Below are 20,792 nucleotides of genomic sequence, written 5' to 3' on the forward strand. Positions count from 1 at the left end.
CAGGAGTGTAGCTCGGAGGTCGAATGCCTCTGGGTTTAATCCTCAGAACCCCCCCCCCCCCACGCACACACACAACACACACACACACACACACACACACACACACACACACACAGGAACCCAAACAGAACAAACTCAAGTTATTTTGCAAAACCCTAATCTTTGCAAACCCTTTTCTATTCTTAAAGATACATTCTTCTTTTTCCCTTATACAATATATACTCACCTCCTTATCCAATACAGGTAAGTTTCAACATTAGTATCTTATAATATATATCAATTTGGATGCAGATACTCTTGATCTGGAGAAAGATTAAACAATCCAAGTAACTTCTCTGTCCCACTGACATCCAAAAACATAGATAACACAAAGACAGACAATAGCAATACATCGTTTCCTTGGAAGGGCAAAGAATAATCTCAGTGCTTGGGAGGCTGAGTCAGTAGGATCACAGTTCCAAGGGTAGCCTCAGCAACTTAGACCCCATTATAGATAAAACAGAGCTGAGGGTATAACTCAGAGATAGAACACATCTTGTTTCAGTCAATACTAGCAAAAGAAAAAAAAAGCAATAAATAGCTTCTTAGTAGTCACTCTTCTAAAAATTCTGAATTATAGCCAGGTTCTCTATTTTGGGGTTGGGAAATATTCTTACTTAGATACCAATTCTGATACCAACAAGGGGTTCTCATTCTGTCATTCTCTATAGTTCTTTAATCTGCCACCTAAAATTTCTTTTTTTTTTTTCATAAACCCCTTTGCTATTTAAGACAACACATAAAACATACCCTATGAAGATAAATTAGTTTGCTTTTGACTTTACATTTTTGGGGTTCTAGAAGCCTCTCTATGCTTTGAAAAAATATGAATCCATTTAAAATCAACCCGTTCATTCTGTTGTGAATACAGCTCTAAAAGGTGTTGAATGTGTTTTAATCTTTCATCCAGTGTGTTTTATGCTCTAAAGCCACACTCATTTACTTTGTATTTTTACTTTTGACACATGTCTCTGTTTAACATGATTCTGTCACTTGGGTTATACACGCTGCTATGGGACAATGACATTCAGTTAGTAGACATTCAGTTAGCCTTTTTGTCCACTGTTAACTATTTAATTAAATCAGAGGTCACAATAAATTGACCATTTGCCACACCGAGGATTTGACCCTATCCGTGAGATCATGGCTAACATGAAGTACTAGAAATGAGTTAGTTTTGACTTCCAATATATAAAATTCTAGTCTTCTTAACTTTTTAAATTTAATTTTCACTACCAACATTATTCTGAATTCACTCTTTATTATAATATACTGTCGGTACTTTGTATCTGTGATTCTGTATCTGTAGATTCCACCAATCATGGATTGAAAATATTCAGGGAAAACATCTGTGCTAAACATGTATAGAATGTTTTTCATGTCATTATTCACTAAATAATGCATTCCAACATCTATTTGCATAACATTTGTATTAGGTATTATAAGTAATCTAGAGAAAATGTGCATAGGTTATATGCAAATACTGTATCATTTTACATGAGAGACTCAAGCATCAACAACACGTATTAGTTCTAATTTTAATCTTAACTTAAAGGAAGAGCTTTACCAAATACTTTGCAACTATACAACAGTCATAATTTACCTTCCTCAGGCAGGCCCCTTAGCCAACAGCACTAATGTAGCTCAGGTGGCTGTATGCTGTTGACTTAGGCTGGGCTCTGCTTGGAGTTCCAAAGATTTAGACTCACATTTCTGAGGGTGCACTGACTGTTGGCTAAATATTCTGACTTTAGCTGGTGTGATTTGGGCAGTTGAGCTATGCCCTTTATTTTATTTGTTTTTCATTAAGCTATTCTAAGCATGTTCTCATGGCAATAAGAGAAGTACATGAAAACCAGAGTCAGGATCTGGATACACTTCACAATTTGGCCAAGACCAGAGTCAAAATAGGAGAAATTATAAAATTTTAATATAATGGTAAAATTACTTGGCAAGGGTAAACTATTGGGCCATTTTTACATCCTACCACAGATGACAAATTCTTACACCCCCCAAAATTTAGAGATTTACCATAGGCTTAAAACAGTACTTATGTGAAAATATCCCAAAATTCACTTGTAAACAAAAACTATTTCATTGTATCCTCCATAACATTTTATCTTCCCAAACATATATCTGCACATCAGACCAGAATCACAACTGGATACATGATATATTAACCTATGAGTTTTAAACATGTATGTTCAGGTTATTTTCTGACTCAAAAATGTTCCCATAAAAACTAAAATCACTTGTTGAAGAGTTAAATGCTAGTTTCTAAACAACCTTCATATAAATGATACCGAGAAGCTCATGTTATATTATAATTTCTTATTGGTATACTGTAATTATACATCATACTGTGGTTCAGAGTGACACATGCATACATACACACAGCATTCATTATTTCTCTCTGGTTTCCACTCTGCTTCCCCCTCCCCATAGTCTTTATATTGACATAAATAACTTAATTATGAATGGAGGATTATTTGAATAGTTATCATCATCGGATCTTCTCTTTCTCCTCTTCTCTCCTAATACTCTATACATAACCCTCCCCCATTCCATGAGTGTTTTTTTTATTTATCTGTGGTCTTCTTTGTTTCCCACTTTCTCTCTAGCTTCCCCATCTGGGTTAAAAAACATGGCCCATAATAGTTTTGAGTTCCATCTATTTTACTGCAAATGACATAACTATTATTTTGATGAGTAAATTGTGTATATATCATAATTTTTTATAATTCACTCATCTGTCAATGGACATCTTAGACTGGTTCCACAGTTTGGATATCACGAGTTGAGCTGCTATTAACATAAAAATGCATGTATTCCTACAGTAATCTGGTTTAATTACTTTGGGAAGACCCTCAAAGTGGCATGGCTGGCTCATATGGTGGTTCCATTCCCGGTCTTTTAAGGAAATTGCACACTGATCTCTATAGCATATGTACTAATTTAGAATCACACCAACAGCGTATAAAGGTTCCTATTTCCTCACATACTCACAAAGACTTTATTGTTTTTTATTGATTGCCATTCTAACCGGGATTAGATGGAATTCCAATGTTTGGGTTTACATTTCTCTGATTTTCAATGATGAACGTTTTTCATATATTTATTGGACATTTATATTTTTGATAAGTTTCTATTTTGATCTGTTGGCCAATTTTTTATTAGGTTCTTTGATTTTTAGTATTGAGTTTAAATTCTTTTTTGTGTGTGTGTGGTACTGGGGTTCCTGGAACCCTTCTACCTTTGGGCTACACTCCCAGACCTATTTTATACTTTTTTTTTTAAACAGGGTCTCTTAAGCCAGCAAAGCTGGCTTCAAACCAGCACGATCCTCCTGTCTCTGCCTCCCAAGCATGGGGATTACAAGTGTGTGCCACCACGCCCGGCTGAGTTTAAATTCTTGATATATTATACATAGTAATCTTCTATCAGAAGAGTAGCCAGAAAAGATTTTCTCCTATTCTTAGGCTCTCATTAGGTTCTTGATAGTTTCCTTTGCTGCTCAGAAGCTTTTTATTATTATACAATCTCATTTATCTTTTGGTTTTATTTCCGGAGCTTTGGGGTCTTGTTGAAGAAGCCTCTATCAGTGTCTATGTGTTGGAGAATTAGTCCTCTTTCCTCTTCTAGTAGCTGCAGAGGCTCTGGTCTAATTTATAGATCCCTTATTCATCTCGAGTTGACTCTTATACAGGGTGAGAAGTTGGTGTTTGGTATATAGTTCCATTTTTAAAAATATGGTTAATAAATTTACCTAGAACCATTGTTGAAAAGGCTATTTTTTCCAGTGTCTGTTTTTGGCCTTTTTGACAAAGATCAAGTTTCTATAGGTGTGAGGATTTGTTTCTGTGTCATCTATTCTGTTCCTTTAATCTAGGTGGCTATTTTTGTTCCAGTATCATCCTAATTTCATTACTATAATTTTATAATATAATTTGAAGTCAGGTATAGTGATGGCTACAGCATGATTTTTGGTACTAAAAATTGCTTTGGCTATTCTGGGTCTTGTTTTTACATATGACTTTTAGGAGTGGTTTTTATATTTCTGTGAAGAATGATGTTGGTATTTCAATAGGGATTCCATTGAATCTGCATATTGTTCTTGATAGTATGGCCATTTTGATGATGTTTATTCTGTCTATCTAGGAACATGAGAGTGTTTTCCATCTTCTGAAGTATACCATTTCTTTATTCAGTGTTCTGTAGTTTTCATTGTAGAAATGTTTTTACTTCCTTGGCTACCTTACACCAAAGAATTCTTTTTGAATCTATTATGAGTATATATTTTGGGAGTGGTGGTGGTGGTATTGGGGTTCCTGGAAACCCTTCTACTACTGGGCTACACTCCCAGACCTATTTTATACTTTTTATTTGGAAACAGGGTCTCTTAAGCCAGCACAGCTGGCTTTGAACCTGAGCGATTCTCCTGTCTCTGCCTCCCAAGCACAGGGATTACAAGTGTGTGCCACCACACCTAGCATGAATACATTTTTTATATTTCTTTTTCAAGGGATTGATATTTGCTGCATAGAAAAGCTATTAATTTTATTTTAACTTTGTAGTCAGTTACTTTGATGAATTTGATTATCAGCTAAAACAGTATTTTAGTTGGTTTTATCAGGTCTTTTGAGTATAAGATGCCATCAGCAAGTAGAGATAATTTCACTTCATTTCTTTTTTATATATATTTTTCTTCTCTTATTGCTCTAGATAGAATTTCAAGTACTATTTTGAATAGCAGAGATGGTAATGGACACCCTTGTCTTGTTCTTCTTCTTTTTTTTTTTTTTTTTTGGTCATACTGAGGATTGAGCCCAGAGGCATTCTACTCCAAGTTATACCCCCAGCCCAATTTTATTTCTTATTTGGAAACAAGGTCTCACTAAATTGTCAAGGCTGGCTCCAAACTGCAATCCTCCTGTCTCAGCCGCTGACTTCAAATGTAATCCTCCTGTTTCATCCTCCCAAACTCTGGGATTACAAGTGTGAGCCACCATGTCTGGCTTTGTTCTTAATTTTAACAAAATTTCTTTCAGTTTTTCTCCATTTAATAGGTTTTTATGGCTTTGGGTTTATCATAAATTGTCTTTATAATATTGAGATAATTTTATTCTCTGCCTAGTTTCTTCAGTGTTTTTAGCATGAAAGGATGTTGAATTTTGTCGAATACTTTTTCTGTTCCTATTGAAAAGATAAGGCTTATGTTTTTCATCCTCATAAATGTTGGGATTACAAGTGTGCACCACCATGCCCATTTCTAGAATGCTATTTATTGCTACTTCAAGCTCATGGTTTGATATTGATCAATATAATTAAGTTGTTGCATGCATAGGGTCTTTGATATTGTGTAATTAGGATTCTGGATATATCATGTATCTAGAAAAGCTTATTTAGGCAAATCAATAAAATTCTACTAAATTTTTCTACCCAAATTTTGGAAGGTAGGAGGGTATAGAATGAAATCTGTCATGTCCTAAAAAAATCAATTTCCAATCAAGACGGTTACATCCAACGAAGGTATCCTTCAGTTTAATGGGGAAGAATCTTCCATGATAAAATCTAAAAAAAAAAATACACGAAGACTAAACAAACACTACAGAAATCACTGAAAGAAATAATTCACAAACAACAAAACAAAAAATACACTCCAAAGACAGAAGAGTGTATCTCCATTTAATGTTAGAAAACAACAAATACATCTCTATAATAACACTGAATGTAAATGGTTTCAAATCTTCAACTAAAACATATAGACTGGTAAACTAGATTAAAATTCAGAAACCAGATTTTTGTTTGCAAGAAACTCACTTTACAGTCAATGATATACACAAGTTGAAGCTAGAACGATGGAAAAAAGATGCTCTATGCAAATGGAAACAAAAAACAAGCAGAATTAACTACTCTTAACATCTTACAAAGCAAACTTCAAGCCAAAAATTTTCAAAAGAGACAAAAAGGGACATTTGCTATTGGTAAAGGGAATAATACAACAAAATATTACAGTAGCAAACATTTATTCACCAAATATTGGAACCCATATGTACCTTAAACAAGCATTACTAGAAATTAAGAAATAGATTCAAATGCAAGGAGACTTCAAAATACCATTATCTACATCAGACAGATCAAACAGACCGAGGAACAGTAAGGACACTTTAGACCTAGGTAAAACTACAAACAAAGCTAGGTGTGGTGGTGCATGCTTGTAATCCCAGCACTTGCAGGTTCATAGCCAGCTTCAGTTACTTAGTAAGGCCCTCTGCAACTTAGTAAGACTGTTTTAAAAATAAAGAATAAAAACGGTCTGGTGGTGTAGCTCAGAGGTAAAATGCCTCTGGCTTCCATCCTGACTATCACAAACAAACAAACAAAAGCAACTATAAACCAAATGGACCTAGGAGGCATCTACAGAAATATTGCACCCAACAACAACCAAATACACATTCTTCTCAGCCATTAAGGGACCTTCTCCAAAATAGACCACATTCTAGGCCAAGAAGCAAGTATCAGTAAAAAAAAAAAAAAAAAAATACTGCGTATCTTCTCAGATCACAAAGGGCTACCATTAAAAATCCATAACAGGATGATATTAATAAGATCTCAAGGAGCGATACCAATACATGGAAATAGAATAACACCCTTTACATAAGGATTGGATCATAATGAAAATTAGGAAAGAAATTAAATTTCCAGAATAGTGAAAGTAGTTCTTAGCAACAAGAACCATGCAGGAGGCATGGTTCACAATACCTACATTAAACAATATTACAAAGCCATAGTTATAAAAATGGCATGGTATTGGTACAAAAGAAACTCATAGACCAAAGGAGCAGCCTAGAAGACTCAAACAAATCCATGCATTTATAGTCAATTTATTTTTGACAAAGGGGCCAAAACATACTTGGAAAAAAGATAGCATTTTCAATAAGTGATGTTGGCAAAACTAATTAACCATATTTAAAAATGGAAATAAACCCTACTTTTTCACCTTGCACAAGAGTTGATTTCAAGGTGGATTAAGGACTTGGAAATCAGACCAGAGACCACTATGCAGATCAGTGTGAAGATTTCTTAGAAAACTGAGAATGGCTCCACCATATGATCTGGCTATATCACTACTGGGTATATTTCCAAAAGTGTTGAAATCAGAGAACTTCAGTAACATATGCATACCCATGTTCATAGCAGCATAACTCCCGCTAGCCAAAATATGGAACAAACCTAGGTGTCCATCAACAGATGAATGGATTACAAAATTCTGGGAAATACACACAAGCGAATTCTACTTAGCAGTAAGGAAGAACAAAATTATATCATTCATAAGAGATGGAAAGACACAATGGAATTTTACTCAGTTATAAAGATGAACAAAATTACTTCCTTTGTGGAGAAATGAATGGAATTGGAGAACATTATGCTAATTAGGATTAGTTAGTAACAAAAAGTAAAAAAAAAAAATTGGACGTTCTCACTAATATGAGGAAGCTAGAGAGAAGAAAAGGAACTCTAGACAAAGAAGAAGAAACCATAGATGAGCAAATAAAGCGACCTAACTGAGGGGGATGAGAAGGGAGAAGAGGGAAATTCTCTAATGTAAATGATGTACATTCACAAGCATGTCAAAGTCAATCACTAAGCCAAGTATGAGAAGGAGGGAGGAGGGAAGGGGTGGCAATTGGGAAAGGGCTAAATGAGTAATGTGTTCATGTATGTCTCTACTATCTTTTACCCCATTAAGATGTATGACTACAATATGCCAATAATAAAAAAGAATACAGAACCATATTTTAGAGACAACAAGCATTTCCTTATATTTCCAATTTTTTATTTGAGCATTGTATTTCAACCATTTAGGCAGGAAACTGTCAGTGCTACAAGTTTTTAATAAAATCATCTGAATTTAATTCCATAGGTACAGGCTCTCTTGAGAACCTCAGACATGAAACGAGCACATTAAGAACTTTATTTTTTATTTTTGGTGGTACTGGGGTTCCTGGAAGCTCTTCTACCTCGGGGCTACACTCCCAAACCTATTTTACACTTTTTTATTTGGAAACAGGGTCTCTTAAGCCAGTGCTGCTGGCTTCCAACCTGCGGGATTTTCCTGTCTCCGCCTCCCAAGTGTGGGGATTACAAGCGTGCGCCACCACGCCCGGCCACATTAAGAACTTTAATTCACAACTATTGTATTTAATTTTTCTGTTTAATATAACCAAAGAATGAACCTTCCTCAAAGTCTTCATACCCCTCTGAAATTGAAATTCACCCTTCAAGTTTTTGGACTTTTAGAAATCCTCATTCCCTAACTCCTGTATTTCATCGATTATGAAATCCCACTCAGATAAGGATAGAGGATTATTATCTGCTGCCAGGATGATATTACTTGTCAGTTTCTCCAGAAAGAGTTACTCGTTGGTTCTTTTGTGGTCCCTTAGAGATACCAAGGTCTCAAATCTCTACCATTATAGCAATTATCATACACTATCACAATTATTGGCCTCTATCCTTCATAAAGTACCTTTCAGGAGGACTAGTGCCAGAGATTGCAAAAAAAGAGATCATTATCAAAATTAATCTGTTAGCATATTTTTCTTTCTTCAATATTAAAAAAGTAGAAAGTATGCTAGTGTCCTTTGATTATTGCATAGACCATTATGATAGGATTTTAGTACATAGTAAGCAAGAAAAATGAACGCAAAGCAGAAATTATTTAACAAGTACAAAAAAACCTTGAAAAATAAGAGTAATATTCTGAGATTCTTTAACTATCTGACATGGAAGAAGAGGGCATGTTGGAGACAAGGGGAGACACGTTTGGTCCCTGTATAGAACTGGCAGTTGGATGCTTTTGCTAGAACTTCAGTGACCATGACTGGTATTTGTAAATAAGTTCTATGTATGTTTATTTTTTGTTTTAGAACATTAAACAAATCTAGACTAGCTAAATGTATCTCTTTTTAACAGTTCACTTTTTTCCCCAATTCTTTATATTCTACAAAATTTCCTGTTATGGTTATATAACTAATGATAAAATAGGCTTCTGCATTCTGTACTGAAAAGAAGTATTGAAAAGATGTCCTTCTGACAGTCAGAAGATAAACAAATAAATTAATGATGTAATATTATCATTGAAACTCTTTGTATATGATTTAGAGTGATTTTTCTCTAATAATATATGTAACAAAGAATGTATTAAACATTGAGACACTAAAAACTCAAAAAGCATAACAATGCTTTAATATGATTTCAATAGTGCTGATAAGGAATTATTTCTGAAATATATTTAAAGTTAAACTCAGGTCTCTGTCATCTAACTGCGATAGCTATGTTAATGTTGATTTTAGTTAAATCATTTGCATTAATCACTTTCTTTTTAATATTTTCTCTACGTCAGCTTTCATGCCTAGGTAAGAGCAGTGTGATATTGTGCCATTCTCATTTTATTTGGTTTGAAAACTGCATGTGGATTCAGCTGCTATATCTTTAAAGTCTGCAGTACATAATATTGCATGCTAAAAAAGCTAACAGTGACTGAGAATTCAAAGGTAGTTTTACTCTGCATTCTGTATTAGCTTTGCCTTTGAATGGAAAGTCAGTATAACCCCTTAACTACAGTGTCCTGGGGAAGATAACTGAATAATCAGTAGGCTTCTAATATAGAGCCCATCAAGATCATGCTTGCAGATACTTAAGTGAACTCCAGGGAAAACGCTGTCTCTTTGAAGCAATCTGCTTGCAGTATCAAAAAGAGTTGTTCAATATAAAAAGCTGAAATTTCAAAAATCACTGTCTGGATATTGTTGGATGCCCTTGATGTTCCTTAAATCTGAACAGTGACAAATTTTTCTTAATCATTATCTGCATCTAGATAGAAAATTTATTTTCATGAAATTAGCATATAAAATTATTGATTGAATGCATCTAATTTGATTAGTAATATGCTCAATTGCTGTTATGAAAATAATGACTTCTAGACGAGTGTGGTGGTGCATGCTTGTAATCCCAGCATTAAGGAGGCTGAGACTGGAGGATAGTGGCTTGCGGACAGCCTCAGCTACTTAGTGAGGCCCTCTGAAGCGTAGTGAGACCCTGTTTCTAAAATGAAGAATAAAAAATAGGGCAGAGGGTGTAGCTCGGAGGTTGAATGCCCCTGGGTTCCATACCCTGACCTGCAAAAAAAAAAAAAAAAAAAAAAAAAAAAGAAAGAAAATAATTCATTGAAATTTTATAGTTTAACATGAACATTTATCCTTGTGATAGGAGCATTTGAGGTTATTGTAATAATTTTAACAATTGGAAATTATAGGTTTTACTCATTGAATCATCTATAGAACCTAGTTAACTATAATCTTTCTATCACCATACTCATTCTTTTAGAGGTCAATTTTAAATAAACTATAATTTAGGATTTTTTTCAAGCCAAAACACCATATGAGTATTTAAGGCAACAAGTTTCATTTTTTGTATTTATGACTCTATGTTTATAATAAAAGCATTCTTGGGAAAGTAAGGGAATATTAGTGTACATTATAAAAAGAAAATATGCCTTTATTTTCTTATGTACTTATAGCAAAGAAACTGAAAAGGTATAAGATATATTAAACAGTAAAATATTAACAAACAATATTTTAAAAATTTACAAAAATTGAGTTGAACTAGAGATATTTCTTCTTCCATTTGTAGTAATCCAACCTCCAACATATAAGTTTTGAATTTAATTATTAAATTTTCTCCTTCAATTATTTTACATGTTTAGCTTATGAAATGGGCTGTTTTGAGGATTTACCCTGAATAGAAAAAATTCAGTGTAAAACTCTGAACAAGCTTTGGTAAGAGAACCATAATTTATAAAAAAAAAAAAAGCATCGGTATATCACTTGATTAGACAAGTTAAAGTTGCATACAACTTTCCAGGACATATTCATTGCATAAAAAGAAACAAATTTTATTTTATTCATGAATCTATTCTAAACTCTTAACGGTCTGAAATCTGTATAGATACACAGAGTAAAAATATCAATAATTAGGTTAAATCAAATTCAACAAAGCTTCTACTTTGACACTGTTACTCTTTTGCTCTTGAATGGATCAATTAAAGTTAAGTAGTTGAATTATTTTTTCCTCTTATCTGGGTACACCTGAGGGTTCAGTGAAACAATTTAAAGTGAAAGTTGTTTCTTTTCACCAAAGCTAAGCTAGCATTTTGATAAGTTTCAATCATAGTCTGGACAAGTGAGGAGTAGGGTCCAACCTGTGTAACTCAGGTTGAGGGTGTACCAGTTCCCCAAGGACAGTCTTTCAAGAACTGTTACAGGGGTCGGCCTTTACAGCAGCACTGGTGGCACCCAGTAAAATAAATCACTGACTTTTGGGAAGATGCTTACAAGGGAAGCAGCTCATACTAGTCCTGCTGACACACGTTCTCCATTGCCTTAAAAACAGTACTATTACAAAAGCCAGGAAACACCACAACTTTAAAAAAGAACAAAGGTGACAGAAAAGAAAGGCTAGACGACCAATCAGAAAACAGTAAAGAAACCTGTCCACCTTGTGGGGGTGGACATCACAAAATTGTCATCTTACCTCACAGCCAAGATGTCCATCAACGGATTAATGGATTAAAAAACCGTGGAATATGTACACAGTGGAATTCTACTCAACCATAAAAAAAACAACAATTACATCATTTTCAGAAAAATGGAACTGGAGGACATTTTGCTAAGTGAGATTAGTCAGTCACAAAAAAGAAGAAATAGAATGCTCTCCTTAATATGCTCAAGCTAAGGAGAAAATGGGTCATAGGAGGAACTCTAGACAAAGAAGGGGATACTATAGATGAGCAAATAAGGTGAATTGAGAGGATGGGAGGGGGAAGAAGGAAATTCTTTAATGTTCATGATGTACATTAACAAACATATCAAAGTCAATCACTAAGCCAAACATGAGAAGGAGGGAGGGGAGGGAATTGGGTGAGGGCAAATTGGGTGATGTGTGCATTTATGCCTCCACCATCTTGTACTCCATTAAGATGTATGACTACAATGCACCAATAAAAAGTATACAAGAATATATATGCAACTTTATAATTAGAAAATCTCATTCTAAGCATTATAATCTAAATGTACAATATTTTGTGTAATGTAAAAAGTAAATTAATTATTATGATGTGTATTTAGAATGCACAAATAAAAGTATATTTTAAAATGTGTTAATATTGAAAAGAAAATTATTTGGGGCATTAAATTAAAAACATCTATTTGACAATTAAATGAAGACATTGGGCAGGAGTGGCTTTTGAGATTGGAGTTAAATACTGATTGGAGATATTATTGTGAATTGCTGCTATGCATTAAAAACTCTAGAATTTGATGGGATTACTTGGTCAGTGAGTATAGATGAGTGAGATTTACAAGTGATGTTTGAGATACTTTAACATTAAAGTTCAAAAATAAGGCAAAAAAGAGGACCAAGTAAATATTGGAAGTAAGGAATTATTGATCTAGGAAGACTTAAGATGATGTTTTTGAAACTAGTCAAAATATTTCAAGAAAAAATAAATAGTTTATTACCTGGGTGTGGTGCTGCAGTCCTGTAATCCCAGTACTTGGGAGACTGAGACAGGAGGATTGCAGGTTCCAGGCCATGTTGCAGTAACATACTGAGATTCCATTTTTAAACAAACAAACAAAAATAGGGCTGGAAGTATATATAGTTCAGAGTTAGAATCCCCTCTAGCTTTAATCCTCAGTGCTACACACAGAAGGGCTATTTGACACAGTATATCCTTTTCAACAGGATTTGCTATTTTAAATACTATTGAAAGGCTCAGTAAAATAGGAGAAAGGACACAGTGTATTGAAATATCTAGTAGTTTTAGGTATGTCCAGGTGGAAACAAGTCCAAGAACTAATGCTCAAGCTCACTTTTGCTGAGAGTGTTAGCTTCTGTGTTAGAGTTATAGGTCTACTGAATTTAAAATTTGGAGAGCACCTTTGACAATGATTTAAGCAATTCCATCATTTTACACATGAAACACTTGAGGACCTGAATGGTAATACTAACTGCACAAAACAAAAAGCTTATATAAATTAATGAGAAAGCCAGGTCCAATATTGAATTTTTTAAATTCTTAATTCAAGGTTATTTATATCCCACTGAAAAAGTCAGCTAACTTATAATACTCAGTTTTTTCATAGAAGCAGGACTAGAATGTGTTTTGTCTAGCTATTAACAGAACAGGAAGCTTTGCTACTGTGCATTGTGCAATATTTACTGAACTATTTCATTTTTTCTGGCTGTACTAGGTGACACCCTGTTAGCCAGGTGAAGTGCTACTGTTCGTGTTGGAGTTTTGTTCAGAAAGCAAAGCTTCTGTTCCACAGATCACATAGACCAGAGTCAGCTAGAACAGAATTCATTTCAATTCAGGCCTTTGAGTCATGTGTGAATTTGCTTCTTTGATTTTCAGTAATAATTGGGACTTCATAGGTATCTGAGAACAAATGGTTTGTAGTTTCTTTAACAACCAACAAGAGCCCTTTTCTCTGGCCAGTATTTTTTTCTTTAGCTATAAAAATGTAAATACAGTTTTGGAAAAGTTAGAAGCATATTACTGATCAAGGGGCTTTTGCAATGAAAAATATAATACTTCAAACACTATGAACTTATATGTATGTTCAGGTCAGAACACATATCTACTTATGAGGAACTATTAATTTCTGAATCATGTCAATTAAGATAAAAGAGAGAGTTTCTCTGAAAATTAACATCATGCTGTTTGAATTCTTTCATCAGGAGAAATATATCACTCCTAGTAATATTGAAGAAGTCTCTGAGAGTATGCGATGTGGCATGGCTTAGTGCCATCTTTTCATACTTTCTCTTTCTCTCTCTTCTCCATCCTCTCTCTCTCTCTCTCTCTCTCTCTCTCTCTCTCTCTCTCTCTCTCTCACTCTCACTCTCCCCCCCCCTTTCACTCAATTGGAAGCCATCCTATGAGAAGTAGAGTTTTGTTCTTTCGAGTGCAAGACAAAGATGACTAAAGGGTATCTATTAGTATAATTATACAATACTCCTTAATAATACCCAGGGCTAGAAATCAGTAGAGGCCTTCTATTAGCCTTGCCTGTGAAAGATGCATATTTCCATTTCATTAGCATAATGTTCAGAATTGTGACTATTTGCTAATTTTCTTCATCTCTTTTGATATCAAGTTAGAGGCTGAACATGTATTCTGGAAATCTCTTTTATCTTTAATATTTAATGTTAGCTGTGAACACTTGGCATATTTCAAAAAATTAACCTGCTCAGTCATAAATTCTCAAACTTGTTAAGTTTTGATATTCAAAAAGTTTGAAGAGGCTTTTTAAAGTCTTTGCTTAGTAAAACATAAAAGTGATTGTATATTTCCAAGAAAAATATTAGGATTTATAAAATATATAGAGGTGTATGTTTCAGTCCAGAAATTATAACCATATTTTAATATGACCTCAGAATTGAGAGAAAAAAGTGGAGGGAAATTAACATTTGGGGGATAGCTATATTTGCATTGGTGCCAGTCTTCATGAATATTTTCTAATCTAATTTTATCTCATGGTAATATTATTAACCAGAGAAGAAGACTAGAGTTTAATAAACTTATGAGACTTGACCAGTATAACAAATTTTACTACTCTAACGCTCAGGCTTTATGTTAAAGAATAAATTAATAAGTTAAGAATTAATATAGATGATACTGTTTTTATATCATTACCAAGTTTTTATCCTTACTAGAATGTAAGTTCATTATAACTTATAGCATATCTGTTTTTGTTTTTGAGAGCATAGAAATTAGATTAGATTTGAGTATCTGAGTACTTGAGTTTTTGGAAAATGTTTTCTTTTATACTCATGTGAAAGTCTTTGAAACCTCAAATACTATTTCAGAGTGTTATAAATTTGAACTCTCAGTCTTGTCCATTTTATCAACTTCAATAGTGGCATTAGACACTACATCTTAGTAATCTACATACAAATCACTGAAATCAAAATTCCATGTGGATATTTAAATTAGTTTCTATAGTGTTTGTATTTCTCATTTTTCTCTTTGAATCATTTTTATACTGTCATATGTACCCTATTACAATAGCCTGTCATAATTTATATTTATTATAAAATATTCTACTGAGTGAACATATCATGCTTTATTTAAATATTCTCTGCTACTGAGCAAAAATTTGTTAATACAAGTATTTTATATAGGTCATTTCTTCAGGATAAATTCCCAGGAATGATATACTTGCATTCAAGGCCTATAAACACTTTGTAAAATTTATGACAAATATTACCAAAGAAGTTTTAAAAGTTGATTTTATAAATTATTCTGCCTTTGGGAATATTTAAGTATGTCTGAATTTTAGTAAATTTTTCCAAAATGGGTCATTGTTGACATTTAACTAAAAATAGAATAGTATTAAAATTGTACCTAATCTTCAAATGATCATTACTTTTTAAGTAGTGAAGTTGAAGGGTTTTGATTTTTTTATTCATTTTATTTTCCATAGAAGATGAACTTTTAAACAAAAAAAGGTATCACCTCATTATCCTTGGCCAACCTACTTTTACTACAGAAAAATATTTAAAATAAGATTTTAACAATAGTACCAATCCAAGAACTTAGAGTGAATTAAAGTTTTTGATATTTAACATGTTATTAGACTTCATATAGTGGGAGGTAGAAATTCTGGCAAATGAATAATTTTCTTAGTTTTACAAGTTTGCCTAGAATTCTAAGAAAAATATCTTCCTTTTTTATAATTCACAAAACTATAAAGGGTTTATAGTATTATACTATGTTTGAAAGAATCTGTAATTTCATGTCTAAAGCATTACTACTAGAAGATGAAAATTTATGAGTATCAAATATGAGATAAAATGTTTTCTGTAGTCAAAGCAAATTGGTTCTTTTTATTATCCTTATCAACAAAATCAGCCCCTTTAAAATTATGTTCGTATATAGCCCATTATCTTGAAAACTTGGATGAATCTCTGCCCCTTTTAGGAGAGTAGGTTTCTGATGTAATCTGTTAGGGACTGGGGACTTCCACTTCTGTCAATGCACATGCTACAAAAATAGGGGGAGGGGATTCCCTTGAAAGTTAGTAAATTCACAACAAACAAAGGTTTCTGGATTTGGCATTGAAGGAATACTGGAACCCAGCACAGTATTGTTGAACACTGAAACTAGCTTTAGTCTTGAAGATGTTTTCTAAAATTTCAGTTTATTTTCCATGAGTCTGAGGAAAAAAGTGGGCAAAAGAAAACTTTTGAGGGCCTAACCAACTAGGAAAACCTCAGTGAAAAGTTATCCTAGTGTTTAAGTGAATAAGAAGTATTCATCCTGTATTCCCCATATCACTCACAAGATGAACTATTTTAATGTTGGTTTTTGAGTAACAGAAGTAATAGAAAAGTTGAAAAAACAAGCACCTCATAGATTTACAATCCAAACTTAGAACTCTTGAAATACAAAGAATGTATCTGAAGAGACTGAACAATCATACAAAATTGACTTCAAAATAGTAGTGTGTCCATTCACCCAATAGGAAAAAATACACATCCTCTCTAGGGTGATAGACCTTTAATCTGGAAAGTGTGCATCTTGAAATCATAACTCAAGAAGTACACACTGGAACCAGGCCTAATTCGTTCCTTAGTTTACTCAGGAAATAGTTGAGAATCCACTATCAGGCATTCAGTAGTAAAAATAAGAATAGAAAATCTTTATTCTTATAAAGCTTATGTTCTACTTGTAAAAGAAAGAACATAGAGAACAAAATGATTAAAGTATAAAACATGTTGAGTAACTAGAAGTGATATGAAGAAAACACACACACACACACACACACACACACACACACACACACACAACCAGGAAATATTTCATGGCCAGCAAAGTGGCAGAGACTGAAAAACTCAACTATTGTTGAATATATGTTTGTTGATAGTGTTTGTTTTGTCAGAGTTAGAAAACAAAAACTATTACAACCTTAAATTGACACAAATTCAGTAGCTTATAGTTCTGTGAATTGGAAGTCTAACAATGGTCTCCCTAGTCTAAACTCTGGATATTAGTCAGTTGCTTTTCCTTCTTGAGGCTCTAGGGTCTAGGGGAGATTCTATTTCCTCTTATTTTTCACTTTCCAAGAACCACTTGAATTCCTTGGCTTGTGCCCCCTTCTGTTGCCGACTAATCTCAGTTGGGTCGTTATTGTCAGCTCCCGGTCAAATCCTCAGAAAGATGGGGCAAAAGGCAGGTGATGTCCTGCAGAAACTTATCTGCAGCGATTCTTTCCCCTCTATGAATTCCCTAAGTTTTTAGGTACGACGTTTGGGAAAGAACCTGAGGCAGACAAAGGCTTCTTGAGCCAATGACACTTTATTACAAAAACTCCAAGAAATTTATACCCTTCACCAGTAAAGTTAATAATAAGAGAAAAGGGAGGTGGGTGTAATCATTGTGAAATAATAATGAATGACATGTAAACAAAGGTAATAAAACTAGTCCTTCAGCTGGCTGTTGATCTTCGAGAGATTAACTCCCTCCAGATTCTTTCTCAGGTTTTGCATATAAGCAGTTCCAAACAGGCATGCCCAAGGCTTGGGGGCTTCTTGGGGAATCTTCTTTGACTTTCTTGGAACTTTCCATCTTTTTTGGGCTCAGTTCATATAGCAAGTGTGGGGAGATGTGGTGATTCAGGTGGATGTGATGGAGTTTCTTCAGGTGTTGGCATCTTATCTTCTAAATCTGAAAGCTTAAGCAAACTCACAACACAGTTTGGCAGGCGAAATACCACAAACAACACCACAAGGTTCTTGGTTTTAATTGTCAGATGTATTTCCTTAACTGCTGAACACTCTTCTTTAGACACAAGCCTATTAAAGGTCTATCCATCTTTAATAATCCATTTCCCTGTCACAAACCCTCTGCAACCTGCTTTTAACCTTCTAATTCCTTCCTTTTCCAGTTGGGACTTTCTTATGATAAGCTCTTCTTCATGCAAAAATGTTTTTCTTACTCTTACACGGTATTTCCTTTCCTTCATACATATATACTTAAAACGTCTGTCCTTTATTTTGTCATATTCATTAACCATGCGGTCAGCCTCTCTGTCTTCAGGAATATTTACACTGGGCGTAAAAGTCACCAATCTTTTTCCTTGAGTCTATTGTATTTGGGCAACTAAGTTGTTTATCAACTAAATTGCTTTAAGGTCACACACAAGGTTTTTATCTTCTCTGTCTCTAGGCAGGATCTCAAGGGTAAACAAAGTTACCTTAAACTGAGCTACCTTACCTGAGTTAATAGCTTAACCTAAGTTAGTGATAGTGAGGGTCGGAGACCCTTTGTGATTACTGCAGCTGGAATGCTTATCACAGCATCTGAATTCTGGCCAGTTTTTATTATTATTGAGCAGAGCCAAGGACGTTTAGACAAATTATTAGAGAATTTATTTCCTCAGACTCAATTTCTTTCACAGTCCTGTTCTCACATCACCGGAGCAATTCGTGTAGAGAGTTAAAAGAATAATAGTGAAGGGTATCTAAAAGTGGGGGGTACTTTGGCCAGAGACGACACCTCCTTCTCGGGGCTTTTTGCCGATTTTTACTATGTGGAGTGGGGTCTCAACACATAGATGCCGAGGCAGCAGGATGTCTTGGCACCCTTCTGCCATCTCAAAGATAAACAAAAGGAGATCAAGTCCTTCCCACATAAAATTACTCTAACAAAAGCTTTTCCCTCACTCTCCTGTGGTTATTTTCTGTCTTTGTTCGCTATTGCTAGGGATGGAGCAAGGTGCCTTATACATGCTAGGCAAGCACGCTAACATTGAGTTAGATTACCAGAGCTCTCCTCTATATTTCAGTGCCCCTGTTTTTTGGCACCACCTATATAATTCAGGATATTCCCCTTATCTTAAACTTCTTCTTCTTTTTTTTTTTTACTTATAGTTGCAAGTTATTTAGGGGATATAAGGTAACATTTACAGGTTCCAGTGGCCAAATGTGGACACTTTTGGAGGGCTGTTATTCTGTATTCCATACTCCTTGACCACTGGAGGGAGTGATAATTAGAAAAACAACAATAATAATAGTATAATTTTCCATTAACTGGAAGAGTTGGTACACTCATATTCTATTTTTAAATTTTTATTAGTGTACTATAGTCATACATCTTAATAGGATACAAGATGGTGGAGACATTCTATTTTTAAATTTTTATTAGTGTACTATAGTCATACATCTTAATAGGATACAAGATGGTGGAGACATACATATACACATAGCCCAGTCAGCCCTTACCCAATTCATACCACATTCCCTCCCCCTCCCTCTTTCTCATATTTGGTTTAGTGACTGACATTTATATGTTTGTTAAAGTACGTCATGTGCTTTAGAGAATTTCCCTCTTCTCCTTCCCATTCCCTTAATTAGGTCACTTTATTTGCTCACCTACAATATCTTCTTCTTTGTCCAGAGTTCCGCCTATGACCCATTTTTTTCTACCTAGCTTCTGAATATTAGGGAGAGCATCTGATTTCTTATTTTTTGTGACTGACTAATCTCACTTAGCATAATGTCCTCCAGTTCCATCCATTTCTCTGTAAATGATGTAATTGTGTTTTTCTTTTCTTTATGGTTGAGTAGAATTCTATTGTGTACATATCCCATAGTTTTTTATCCATTCATCTGTTGATGAACATCTTGAATGATTCCATAGTTTGGCAACTGTGAATTGTGCAGCTATGAACATAGATATACATGTATTAGTTTGGTAGTTGGGTTTCCATTCTTTTGGGTAGATCCTCAGCAGTGGTATTTCTAGATCATATGGTAAGTTCCATTCTTCTGAGGATGTTCTCTATTGTTTTCTAAAGTGGTCGCACTAATTTGCAATCCCACCAACAATGTATTAGAGTTCCCAGAAAACACTTCCACTCAAGATATCCCACAAAAAAATAAAATACTTTTCCATTAACTGGAAGAGTTGGTACAATCATATTCTATTTTTAAATTTTTTAATAAACTTAACCAAGGAGGTAAAATTCCTCTACAAATAAAATTATAAAACACTGAAAAAAGAAATTAAAGAAGACCCATGAAGATGATAAGATCTTCCATGTTTATGGATAGGCAGAATAAATATCATCAAAATGGCCATACATCCAAAAGCGAAACAAGGTTTCACTAATATTCATAATACCTCACTAAGTAGCTGAGGCTCCTCCTATTTCAACCTCCCAAGTACTGGGATTACAAGTGTGTGTCACCACACCTGGCTATAGTAGCATTGTTTCTAATAGCTTCAAACTAGAAATAAATTCTGGTCAATAGCAAAATAAATATTTATTGTGAAAAATTATACTGTAGAATATTACACAGTAATAAGCAAGCCATACAACATCTTAATCCCAATGAAGTTGTGAGTCCCTTTTGTTTAGAAAGACAAAAAATTGAAATATTTTCTGTTAATTCATAAATCTATCCATTTATCAACTCTTTCATATTTGAATATACATGTGACCATGTGTATTTACAAGGTAATAAGACAAAGAGTAAGAGATCAAAGGTTGGCCACTGTGAATTGGGCACTTAAAGAAGGTTTCTCTGAGGATATAACCTGCAGAATGACGATTAATTGATGGCAGTGATGTAAGATGGCGTAGGAAGTCAGTTCAGAAAGTGTGCCACCTCCTTCATCC

The sequence above is a fragment of the Muscardinus avellanarius genome, assembly GCF_963383645.1.
Source record: "Muscardinus avellanarius genome assembly, chromosome: 3".
NCBI classification, from domain to species: domain Eukaryota; kingdom Metazoa; phylum Chordata; class Mammalia; order Rodentia; family Gliridae; genus Muscardinus; species Muscardinus avellanarius.